The sequence below is a fragment of the Cottoperca gobio genome, chromosome 18, assembly GCF_900634415.1.
Source record: "Cottoperca gobio chromosome 18, fCotGob3.1, whole genome shotgun sequence".
In the NCBI taxonomy this organism is placed as follows: Eukaryota; Metazoa; Chordata; class Actinopteri; order Perciformes; family Bovichtidae; genus Cottoperca; species Cottoperca gobio.
In genome coordinates, this window is record NC_041372.1 from 4,149,229 (window position 1) to 4,161,106 (window position 11,878).

At 42.2% G+C, this 11,878-nt stretch overlaps 2 non-coding genes across 2 annotated transcripts; both read right to left on the minus strand.

Annotated features, from left to right (window-relative positions):
- Positions 1–4,487: 4,487 nt before the first annotated feature.
- Positions 4,488–4,559, minus strand: trnaa-ugc (transfer RNA alanine (anticodon UGC)). Its single transcript has one exon. It is a non-coding gene; the product is annotated as a tRNA-Ala (tRNA).
- Positions 4,560–10,005: 5,446 nt separating this feature from the next.
- trnaa-ugc (transfer RNA alanine (anticodon UGC)) lies at positions 10,006–10,077 on the minus strand. The gene has a single exon. It is a non-coding gene; the product is annotated as a tRNA-Ala (tRNA).
- Positions 10,078–11,878: the final 1,801 nt, after the last annotated feature.

Here is an 11,878-nt window from a genome sequence, read left to right on the forward strand (position 1 = left end):
GATGTAGGATGACCCGCATATAAGGGAAGAGGAAGAAAAACAGAAACTTTGTTTAATTTTTCAAATTGAAAAAATACACAGAGCTTAGCTGCTTCTAAAAGCTATTAAAACAACAGTCACACTCACTCAGCTTGAAGTGCTCAAACCTTTCATTTCCTTCTCTATAAGTTCACAGCATTTCATTGAGTGAATGACGCTTCTGTCATATGAAACTCTTTCTACACAATGAAAATGTGACAAGAAAACATGCTTAACTCGGAAAGTGCAGACCTCTTACAAGGATGTTTCTATAAGTGAAATATAATTGGTGCATCCGCCCTGTGATTTGGATCCACTCCAGAAAGGGTTATTCCTCGGCCGATGACACCATGAAAATTGGAGCCAATCCTGCCGACAAACAAAGAAACAAACCGAAGCACATTTCTTGTTGCTGCTTTGGTCTTAAAAGTGAATTAGTTTACAGATAAGAACCCTTAAACTTCCCTGCATGTTTGTTTTTATTACTTTGAGGTTTGAAGTGATGACACAAAGTAACTATACTTGTATGATATGATGTATAATTATCCATAGAATAAATCCTCAAGGCTTCTTCCGATTACTGCAGCTGTAAAGAAAACAACTAAATGTCTCTTGTAACTTCGTTAATCAGCATCTTCAGATGCTCGTCTGAACACGGCGCAGACATTCACTCAGGCTCACACATTAAGCTGTAACCTAGTAATAAGTAGGAAAGAAATGACTCTTGGGTAAATGTCACGTTGATTTCCACTTCAAGCCTTCTTCTCATTATCTTTGCTCTTTTTCATTAGCAGGAGTCTTGTCTCCCTCAGAAGGTGCAGCCACAACTTTGTTACTGCGCTGATAAAATCAAGGAGTTTGAATTTTCCGTTTTTTTGGACACATGACGTTCCCTCTCAATAATATAAAGAGGACGACCTCAAATACTCCCTTTAAGTCCATTAACCTTTGAAGTCTATAATTAACAGTTGAGCTCCTATTTGACTAAGTAAACGTATGGAGCGCTGATCCTTCGCAGAATATACAGATAGACCCTTCAGGGCACTAGTGGGAACCCGTATTCAATTATCTTGCCTATTAAAACATGTCAGGAGTGTGTGTGTGTGTGTGTGTGTGTGTGTGTGTGTGTGTGTGTGTGTGTGTTAGCTGAAGCAGGACAGCCTTATGCAAATATAATTACGCCAATTAAAGCACAGAGGGGGCTCAGAGGGGGTTTTGGTGGAAAGACTGGCAGCGTTACTGTGTGAGTGTTGGTGTGTGCCAGTGTGGGCGTGGTGGTTATAGAGCTGGTTCTACAGTGTGTTTGTGTGTGTACATGTATATGAGTCCATGTGCACATGTGTGGGTGTTCTGGGAACATTGCTCTTCACACCCTCTGCTCCATCCCCCACCATCACCCCCATCCCCCAAAGCCTGCTTCCCTGTCTGTCTGTCTTCAGGGAGTTGAAGGAGCTCAAAGGAGAAGCTTGGGAGAGACTCCATGTTTGCAGGAGAGATGGAGGAAGGCATGAGGACATGGAGCAGGAATATGGGAGAGTATAGATGAGAAAGAGAGTGAATGATAGAGCCCAGGAGCGAATCAGTTGCCACTTCACACGTAATTGGAGGGATAAAAAAGACGGGCATTTTCTTGGAGCAATGACAGTGTATGACCCATATCCTTAAGTAAGAACAACTATCTATAGTCATTATGACGGGGGTAGAGGAGGAAGTTAGGTGACATAATGTAAAAAGCGCCATTGAGCCAATATATCATATATTATTTGGGAAAAAGATGTCTGTAAATCAACAGATATTTGTTTTTAAAGTGAATTAACTTCCCACCACAAACGCTTGAACTGCCCTTATTTAAATCATTAGGTTCTAAAAGTTGTATTATTTTCTCTAATTGAGCCCGAGACCGAGCGGCTGAGGGGTGGCTGGGATGTGGTGTTAGAGGAAACGCTATTTCGCTCATGGATGCGGATCATCACCGGATGATTCTGGGAAATGTTATCACTCAGTGGCGCATGAAGCCAAAATGCTACCGAGCAACTTTCATGAGAATGAATGGGAGGCAGCCTCCATTGCTGTATCCAGTACCCTTTATACATCCATGCTCCGTAGGTAGGTAGGAGGTCGGGGTGGAGGGAAGGCGACCCGGGGCCCAAGTTGTACCCAGTCCAATTGGGTCAGATAGGGTCACATTTTTCTGCCACGGGTAGACTGTGTGTCAATATGTCTAATACCTGATCTGTACACAGTATCCGCTCTGTAAATGCCATTTGCTGGCTCCCTTCACACTTCTACCAAACAATGGTGAAAGCTGTGTGTGAAAGCAGCTGGATTCTAGTCCTGAATCACTTCATGTGTGGAGGAAGTGACTGGCGAAACTGATGTGATATTTCTTGACATTTACTGGTGGTGTTTTATGCACATTTCCTCCTGAATAAATCGGTATTCGCTCGTTTTCTCCCCCCTAGGGGAAACACCGGCAACCACGTCTGTCAGGTTAGATTTACCCCCGAGAAACTACCTGTTCATACACTCGGAAGAAAAAACGACTGAATTGTTCCTGGCATTGTCTAAAAACTCTTCTCAGCATTTCCACAATACAGTGAGTGAATCATACACTCCACTGAACTGTATTAGGATGACAGCATCTGACGCACATCAAGAAAGTGCAGGGAGCTTTGAAACGGAGAAATTTAAATGTTCTTGTGTAACTGAGACGCAACAGATTAAAGGCTTGTAGCTCATTTGTGGAGGAAGTTATTAAAGAGCACAAACTGTTTGTACTGTGCAATATATTGTAGCTCGTATTTGGCGTTAAATGCAATCCCATATATCATAACAGCTTTCTGCGTCAGTATATTTGGGCCAGAATGCCTTTAGTTAGAAAGCTTTGATACACAATTGAAATCCAGACAATTCAAATGTATTTTATTTCAGCGGATGACAGTTTTTGGGGAGAAGCTGAATGTTTGTTGGACTGTTCAAATACACATGGTTCTCTGAGAGCTTCGTGGCAGTAAGCCAAGGATAGACATGTACAGAACGAGCAAATCCTGTATATTTTGCTGGTGGTCTGTGCATATCTGCAAGGTTTAGTGCAAACTGAGTTCAAAATCAATAAGACTAAAAGTCTACAGCGCCATATACAGTCTGCTCTGTGAGTCTGTACCTGGCACAGCGGATGAGAGGTATGTTGTCATAAACCAAAGTACTGGACAAATTGAAAATGTCATGGCAATCCATCCAAGAGACATTTCACAAATTTAAAAAAGCAGTCTATAAACTCTTAACAAGTTACTTATACTGTAAGTGCATCGAAATGAGTTCAACAATGGACATGTTTATAAAGCTGTTATTAACACATCATAATGTTAATAAGCATCTTATAACAGCCTTATTACCTATTAACTAGCGCTTATTACAAGGACTTTAATATAAAATGTTACCTAAAGTAGTAACATCCACATTTTGTGTGTTGTCTTCGTTATTAAATTAGCTCTGAATGTGTTTTGAAGCACAGCAGGTTCCTCTGTGCGTCTCTCCTGCACACACACAGTACGAGGAGAGATGTTCGCCGGAGTGAGACACGGGCTGTGAATCACTCTCCTCATGAGGGATTAACCCTTATTTCTTAAAAGGGACTTGCAGTTCAATAATATCCCCTCTAACCTCATACAGTATTTAAAGAACATGTGATTTATTTTCCGTACCTATTTTAAGCTCTCAAACTTTCTCCTCTCCTGCTAATCAGTCAGCAGATGTTTGGGAGGCACAGACGCCACTCTCGTCCTCCTCCCTCCTGTCCTCCTGTCACTCCTTCTCTACATTTTTAATTACCTCTGAATTTCTTCTTTCTGTCTCTGGTCGCAAAAGCTTAAAATGAAGGAGCTGCTGTCATTGAGCAGACGCCCAGCTGGATCCACATCTTCCTTCCCCTCAACAAACCTGCTCTCCCTCCTGATGAAATGTATTAATCCGTATTCATGTGCTGATTATTGCACCATGTCTTTTATTAATAGACGTGATGTTGGAGCGTTATCAGCCTAACGTTGCATTTTCCCTTCGCCTCGGACAGCCAGCCAAGGACCATTTCACCCGCTTCTTTATTTCTACTCCTTATCCCCCCCCCTCCTTCTCCCTTCTCTCTCCGGTGTTTCTCTTTGCTTCAGGAAAGGTCCTGCAGGGACAAAAGAGAAGATAAAAACAGATGATATAACCAAATAATACGATGAAATGACATTACATAAAAACCCATGTTTCATGTTACTCATTCACTGGATCTGGTAAATGAAAAATGTCAGTTGGACAACTGGTTTCAAGGCGAGTGAGCAGAAAGGTTAAGATTATTCAATGTTATCAGTTGCCTGTTGCAAGAACAGCTGACTTCAGTTCTTTTTATACATTCTCTCAGTAGTAACTTCTAAGGATTTATGGTGAATGTTTTTCTGTCAAGTATCTTTGCAGCAGATAAGAAGTGGAGATGCTGGGGATTGAACCCAGGACCTCATACATGCAAAGCATGCGCTCTACCACTGAGCTACATCCCCACTAGTGAGAGCTTGTTGTCTTATGATTAATTGTTTTCATTCAGGTTTATTCATATTAGAGGAAGTTCAAGGCTACAACAGTTTTTCAGTGAATGCCGTCACACAAGGCAACCTTGAACAGTCTGCACCTCAGGATTGAGAGTGGATTGATTCTTGCCACCACACAAAGGTATATTTCTTCATACATGCTTTTTGTACATGCAGTGTTTAATAATTTATGCAACAAACAGTTGGAAGTATCGTAGCAGTATCACATTACCCACTTGCGTATGCATCCTCCCGCTCCTGCACAATACAAACAGGGATCCACTCGTCAACACATCACTCCGTAACGCTGCTCCAGAGAGCCTCTTTAACTTTGTGTGCATCGTACCTCACAGCCGTCAATTCATTGTCCTGCACATGCCACAAGGGGTTTGTATTTTTCATCTTTAAATATGTGCCGGACATATTTAAAGCCTATTTTGTCATAAAAACATGATTATTCTTAAATCTTTCATTTGTGGAACGACATGTCCTGAAAGAATACGTTGCAGATGTAACTAAATAATATCTACAGCACTGGACAGCGTTCTGATATGTAGTCTTCAACATGTCAGACTGAGGAGTATTATATCTGCAGACAGCCACACACATATGCACAGTGAATCATTTAATCAGTGATCTATAGTGCAATAATCTGTGTCAGCAACCTCTGCATCAGCTGAATGATCGCTTTCTTCTATATAATCATAATCTCTTACGCTTTCAACACTGGCTGCTGCTGCTGTGTAATTATTCCTGTGTGATCTCACTGCGATGCACTTTTCCCTGTAAATGAGTGAGCAAGGCTTAAAATGCAGTCTCACTATACGGCTGAGTTAAGACTGACAGTGCATTTGAAGGGTTACATTTATACAAACAAGTCAAGTCATCTGAAAGACACATTGATTAAGGAATGTAAAGTCGGTGCTGGTGTCAGACAGAACTGAAGCTGGGCAGTTTTACAGCTCAAGTACAGCTAAAGCTTTCTTTTCCCTCAAACAATAAATGCTTTCACACTGAAAGACCTTGAACATTTTCAGCAAATGGGAATATTCCACATGTGCCCAGGCCCACGTTGCAGCTCAGTGATAAAGCAGACAGAGCCACTGTGGTGGTGTGCACTGTAAACGGTTTAAATCTCTGCTATCAGCCGACCACAGCAGTTCATCTCGCAGCTCTGGGAACTCTTCTTACAGGTCTACTGTGACATGTAGCATTGTGTCATTCCTCCCTGAAGTTTACATTTAATCTAACTGTAAAACTTGTTTAGCTTCTAACGGCTGCTAATGATGATCAGTGCATCCCCTCCCCTCTTTTCAATTACCAAGACGCTTATTTTCCTAGCTGGATGAGGGTGAAAACATGTTGTCAAGCTTAGCACGCAGCAGACCTGTCGTAACCTTTGAGAGGTCACGTTGTATCACCTCATGCTACAAATCTACAAGTAAACAGCTCGTCACCTCCCATCCTCAGCTCACTCAGACTAATAACACAAACACTCTAGGTGGCGATTTATGGTTTTGAATTCATCAAGGATGATGGGAAGGTGAATTATTGTTTTTTTAAAGAGTAAAGTTCTGTGAAAGCTTGTTGAAAACACAAACATATGAAAACAACTTTGTTCATCAACATATCAGAGGCGGAAACACAGCATGTGAAGAGACACACGTGTAAAGCAGTTACTTCTATTATCTAATAATAGCACATTACTGGGATGACCCTCCAGGCACCGCTAGTGATTTTCTCTTTTCACACAAGCTTTTGCAATGCATGCACTGCAGCACATGGCGGTCGTTATTTTATCCTCACCTAAAACACAGGGTGAATGTATACACATGCAGTTTTGACATTAAACACAGGGTGGAGCATTAATGTAGGAAGTGCATATAGGTGAACTCCAGGTGATGAGAATCAGGAGTGTGTGGAACGGAGAGCAAACTGTTTTGTGACCGTGTAACATGCTGGTGTGTGAGCATGACTTGGCTTGGATCTGCGTGGAACATTGGACCGTGCTACTTAATCCAAACATATACGGTGCACTGCACTAAATATAGGTTGTTTTTGTTATCAGTCACTACAGCGGTGATGCAACACGCCATGAAACTCAACAGAAGAAGAAGAAAATGTTCCTTGTATGTTACTTGTTTTTTATTTATTTGGAATCATTAAAGCGGCACTGAAGTGGAACTCGCTCATTCTGCTGGTTCTTCGCCCGCACGTGAAGCACCTGTGGATTAGATGATCCGCTGTGCAAGCAGCCGGAAATCTCAATTTAAACATAGAATAAGCTGCTGTTTAAATTAGCTTCCCCTTCCTCTGCACCCCCACATGCACAATCCTGTTTTTCACATTTATACAGTGCGGATCACAGAGTTGTTTTTTTTTACACTAGTCATGTATTAATGTCACAGTGAGCCAAGGAGCTTCACTTTGTACCAAACACTTGTTTCTTCAATTAACTCTCAGTGGGGTGGAGGGGCACTATGTGGTACTTGCCCGAGGCGCTCTCTCCTACACTCTCTGCTTCCCCACACAGCGAGAGTGGGTTAACAGGATTTTCATTGGGTTGGGTGGAACGCTGAGTATGTTGGCAGTGACTCCATCATGGTATGTAGTCAGATAACATTCACAGAGCTCAACGTGTAGCGTATTTAGGTCATATTTGAAAAATGCATACATTAACACAGACACAAATACACCTAGAGGATGTGAGCGACTGAAGACCTGTAGAAAGAATATAGATAGATATAAGGAGGAGGTGTTGGGGGGGTGAGCGTCTCGATGTTTTATGTTAGGATTCAGGATGTTGAAATAATCTACTTAATCTGATTGAGGACAGCGTTGTGTTCACAGGCTCAATAATTGATAACACCATCTGCTGTAGAGTCAAAATACCAGAATGCCACACATGAGGACTTAGATTAGAGCAATACTTGCTAATTACACTTTACCTTTCTTATATGCCACAAGGAGACTGAAACTGGATAATTATATTTAACATTTCATCATAGTTACAACAGGATGAACGGGTGTGTCTGCTGCAAGGCTGCCCTGCAGAAAAACACATACACACACACACACACACACACACACACACACACACACACACGCACACACATATGAAAGTGAGACCAGATGATCACATCCACATACATCAGATCAGTTGGGGTACCTGCCGTGTTGCAAATGTGCCTTTGAATTGATTTGAAACTAAACTGGATAGCGTCCACAATCTTTTATTCACTAAACCCTGACATGCAGCCTTCATAGCTATAAACTACAGTACGCCTTACAATTGGCAAAGTGCATTCGTTCTTCTGTTTGGTTGCTGATGAGAGGATCCAGGGAGTGTCCCGTAGAAGATGATGTCATGGCAGTTTCACTTGGTGCGGCTACGGCGATCAGCTGATCGATCCCTGGTACCAAAAGGGAGTCGAGTCGAGCAGAGCAGAGCCGTTCCACGCAGTGAAACACGGCTTTAGTCCTACAGTGTTCAGGTGTTGACTCTTAAAAATCTAATTGTAATTTCTATTTATAAAATTGCCTTCCACACACCCCCTGGCAACTGCTGTAGCACATGCACGCCTGGCTGGGATTCTCTGCATTACATGATTAGATTTAGTGACCGGTCCTTATTGAATAGCAGCACGTGTGTCTTACGAAGCACTTCTTGGTTCTTTGATGGATGAGGCTAATGATTATATTTCAGCTCAGACTAAAGAATGACTCCAGACGTACAGGCTAATCACAGCTGAAATAATCCTTTTCATTAGACGGGGCTTTTTAATGGTGTGTGTGAGCTTGTGTGCATTCAGGTATGTGTTTGCTGTCTAGATGGTGCTTGTGTATGACGTGTAAATAATTGATTGGTATAGCATTGTTTGAACATCTTTAATTTACAACACAGGGATGGATAGCGCACACAGTTCTCCCCCACGGAGAAGAAGTGCCTGCAAACGTGGGCCAACATTTGACTTATTAAAACACTTTTATTAACAGTGAAGAACATGCTCAACGTACTGTGATGATGAGAGTCTTTGTGCCGCTGCATCCACATGAGACGCCTCTGAACACATCTGAACATGTGTCTTGGAAGCATCAGTCTTGTTGTGTTCATGTCACGCTGGAGAAAGCGAACGAACAGGTTGACAGATTAATAATGCAATTTGGGATTGGGAGCATTTTTACCTATGAATTTAAAGACACTAGAAGACAGATACGAGGGATTTACTGGTTGCTCCTAATTAGGTTACATCCAATATGACATGCTTGTGACATACCTGTGACACCGCCACAAGGGATTAATGGGAGTTAAAGACGAAATTTAATTAACAAACCCTGTGTTTGTGAGATTAGTCTTCTCTGTATGGAGGTAACAAAATAGATTATTTTATATAATATTACTGTTATTACTGACTGTAGGAAGTACATTCTGAATAATCTCTTTATATAGTCATCAGAACCCGTGTGCTCTGTTTGCTTGACCTGTGAGAACAAAGAGAGGACAGAGATTAAAGGAGATGGACGAGATAATGAGCCAATTAATGACACAAACCTCTTGGGTTTCATATTGCTGTGTATCCATAATGCCACAGTTTATCTGTTGAATAAATACTATTCCGTTGGAGAACAACTAAGCCTGAAGAAGGCCAATACATCCAAAAAATAACGTGTTTCCAGCTGTAAGGGAGCTGCATGGCAGTCACTTTGGTGAATGTTTTATACAAAAAAACACCTTTTAAAGAGTTATTTCCATTGTGGACAAGAAGCTACATCCCCTGTGCCGGGACAGTTCATTCCCTGTTTCCAACTGTCTGTCTTGTTTTTAATTTATTTAGGCATGAACATAGATGGTCCCTGACCTCCATCACATGTTAATTATTGTAGCTCCCCAAATCTTAAAGAAGCGGCCATTTAAACCCAAACCATGATGTTTCCCTCCACCTTACCAAGTAGTGTTTGTGCCTTAACACAACCAATTCATTCATAATATCACTGTGTATGTGGTAAATGAAAGCATCAGTTCTAGGACAGCTAAGTCTTTTGAACTAGAAAGCAGTTTCAACATATTGTTTACAAAACAAACACATTTTTTTGTTATTTTCTATTCATTCGTGTGTAGTGTTGTGTTTAGTGACCTGAAGGAGATCCTCTTGAGTAACCTGGATAAAATACCCACATTCATGCATCATTGGGGAGGAATGATCTTGTGTTTCCAACTGTCTGTTAATGTTTTGTCACTGACCTCATCCACGTGTTTATTATTGTAGCCCTGACCACAAATACCACTTCATAATGAAGCTTAAACAACCATGATGTTTCCTTAAACCTAGTAGCTCTAAGGGTTTTTTACATTGTTGAACATTGTGCATGATGTTGTATTTAGTGATCCAAAGAGCATCACCAAAGTGTAGATAAGAAGTGGAGATGCTGGGGATTGAACCCAGGACCTCATACATGCAAAGCATGCGCTCTACCACTGAGCTACATCCCCTCTGAAGGCTGAGTCAGGGTGGGGTAAAACATCAGACTTAAGCTTAAGATACAGCTGTTGATTGTATGCCAAGTTCATTTTTAGCAGCGACCAGCTGTCCTGTAGCTCGCTATGTCGCGCAGTCCATCTACTGTTTTATTATAGAGCTTTATTCAAAGAAGGAGAGGAAGTTGTATCAATGTCTTCACCTGTCTGAGAATGGTCAAACGTGATGGATCATTACCTTTATTTACCTTCTAGTGGCAGGTTAGTATTTCTGTTTATGATCACCTGGATAAAATACTCACATTCATGAATCATTTGGGTGGAATGAAACTAATCAAAAGCTTTAACTTGAGTGTTGATCCAAATCTCCAGGCTTACAGTCAGTACAACAGTTCAGACCCGCTGCCTGAATCCCTTCCTTCTCCACCCTCAATAAAACAGCAGAATCCATTGTTGGGGGATTAGCGGAAAAGGTTTTTTAGCAGTTTCTTCCATTTCCTTCTCAGCAGAGGTGAAGGATGGGGGGTAAATCAGTTGGCAACCATCCAGCTGCGATACAAACGTCAAGCAGTGAATATCACACAGGGGGGGCCGACCCCACGCCCGCCTTGTAATCTTTTTTCGTCAGACATTCTTTTTGAAATGCTCACATTCTGTACAGGATTTCTGCTCTATGGTTTTACATGGTGCCTTAGATTGACAGCTTGATTGACATATTTAGACACAAGGAGGGAGGGAGGGAGGGAGGGAGGGAGGGAGGGGGAATGTGCGCAGATGCAGCAGGAGAAGTGGAAAGTGTGACGTGGGGGGTGAGAGAGGTTTGAGGGTGCAGGGAGAGGACTGGAAAACAGGGTGCACTACATCTAGGGGTTAATTAGGGAAATGAAAGCTGTTAACTAAATGAGTTTCTGTGTGTGTGAGTGCATGTGGCCCCTCTGCTCCTCAGGGCAGAAGTCCCCTGCCTTTTGTGACCCCCCTCACACACACGCACAGGCTGTTACTGAATAAGAGCCATGACTGCATGCATTACTTATCCAGTTAATAGATCAGTCGCACATTTGCTAGATGTAATGCCACTTCACAAAAAACAATAGTTTCATCTTTTTTTGAGCAAAGTCACTGTTCCCCTGCTTCCGCCCTGATCTCCAAGGACAAGGTTAAAGTCACATGTGTGTGTGTCTGTGTGTGTGTGTGTGTGTGAGTGTGTGTGTGTGTGTGTGTGTGAGTGTGTGTGTGTGTGTGTGTGTGTGTGTGTGTGTGTGTGTGTGTGTGTGTGTGTGTGTGTGTGTGTGTGTGTGTGTGCCTAAAGCTGATCAAGAAGCAGCTGCTCAGTGATTCTGAGCCATATAATTACATTTGCTGGAGGTAGTGGCTCATCTGTTTCTCTCCATCGCTTTCCTCTGTCTGATTTTCTTTTCCGTCACCCTCTTCACCCGTAACAATCCCTCAATTTCAGCCAGTGCTCTCCAAGCATTAGTCACACAAACACATGTACACTCACGCAGACACACATGCACAAACACACGTATATAAAACATTCGGCTTAACCCGGTGTCAGGCCTTGGCTGACACGCATGCATGTGCTCAAAATGTGTAAAGATATGTGCACACATGCTGTAAAAAAGACACATTTACAGATTTGTGACAATGCATAGAGGCATGCACACACACACATTAACAGAAGGAGTGCAGGGTCACGGATTGCAGCCTCCTTACATCAGGGTCTGAATATTAATGCGCGGGGACAGATAAGCAGGCGTGGCAATCCCTTTAAGGCCATACTCCTCTCTGGTTGGTGCTTCTGGTTAATTTATGC